The sequence below is a fragment of the Brassica rapa genome, chromosome A09 (genome assembly GCF_000309985.2).
Source record: "Brassica rapa cultivar Chiifu-401-42 chromosome A09, CAAS_Brap_v3.01, whole genome shotgun sequence".
NCBI classification, from domain to species: Eukaryota; Viridiplantae; Streptophyta; class Magnoliopsida; order Brassicales; family Brassicaceae; genus Brassica; species Brassica rapa.
Genome location: NC_024803.2, coordinates 9,833,430 through 9,834,612, shown reverse-complemented (window position 1 = coordinate 9,834,612; position 1,183 = coordinate 9,833,430). Strand labels below are relative to the sequence as shown.

At 46.6% G+C, this 1,183-nt stretch overlaps 1 non-coding gene across 1 annotated transcript; it reads left to right on the top strand.

Annotated features, from left to right (window-relative positions):
- Window positions 1-495: 495 nt before the first annotated feature.
- On the top strand, window positions 496-602 carry LOC117128631. Its single transcript, XR_004452025.1, has one exon. It is a non-coding gene; the product is annotated as a small nucleolar RNA R71 (small nucleolar RNA).
- The last annotated feature ends 581 nt before the right edge of the window (window positions 603-1,183 follow it).

The following is a 1,183-nucleotide window of genomic DNA, read 5'->3' as shown; positions in this document are numbered from 1 at the left end:
TTTTGCTGAGGCTGATAGCTGCCTTGCTGGTTGTTTCTAGGCGGATAACCACTCTGTTGGTTGTTGGGATATGATTTCTGTTGGTAGTTGTTGTACTGAAAATTGGGCTTTTTTTTGTACCAGCTACCATTGTTGTTGATGAAACACAACTCCTCTTGACCTTCCAAACCCTCAACCTCATTGACAGCAAGTGGATCTTCCTGCTTGGAGTTACCAACAAACTTCAGCTGCTCTTGGGTTGCTTTTTCAGCAATGAGTAGGTCGATCTTGTCTTCCAAAGCTTTGATCTCTTTTCTCGTCTGCTTATCATCTGTTCTACTGCCTCTATCGTGGTCTCCACTGTAGACTGCATCACTCTTTACCATGTTGTCAACCAGCTCTTCTGCATCCTCCTCAGTTCTCCCCAAGAAGAACCCATTGCTAGCTGTATCCAGTCTGGCTCTGTACTTAGGAAGAGCACCACGGTAGAATGTGCTCAGCAAGCTCTCCTTAGAAAAGCCATGGTGTGGACATTGAGCTTGGTAGCCCTTGAATCTCTCCCAGGCTTCACTGAAGCCTTCCAAGTTCTTCTGTTGAAAGCTGGAAATCTCGTTTCTCAGCTTAGCAGTTCTTGAAGTAGAGAAGAACTTCTCCAAGAATGCTTTCTTGCAGTCATCCCAAGTGGTGATGGAGTCACTGGGTAGAGACTTCTCCCACTGACGTGCCTTATCCCCCAAAGAGAAAGGGAATAGCTTGATTTTTAAGGCATCTTCGGATACACCATTGGTTTTTGACAACCCACAGTAGCTGTCGAACCTCTCCAAGTGATCAAATGGATCCTCTAGAGCCAAGCCATGATACTTGTTGTTCTCAATCACATTGAGGAGTCCTGATTTGATCTCAAAGTTGTTGGCTGCTACAGCTGGTGCTTGTTGGGGTCAAAAACGGTTACGACAAATTTAACATTCAAAACGTCCGAAGAAGAAAATAAGAGTTTCTCCGAAGAGTACTTTTCGAAATAGATTCTTCCTTACGAAAAAGCTTGGCGGAAGAAAGAATCGAGACGTCCGACGAAAGCTCGAAACAGGTCGTTACGCAGCGACTGAACGTCCGTCCCGCTCGGTCGCTACGTAGCGACCGAGCGATCGTCCCGCTCGGTCGTTACGTAGCGACTGAACTCAGCCAAGTCTCGGTCGCTCCGTAG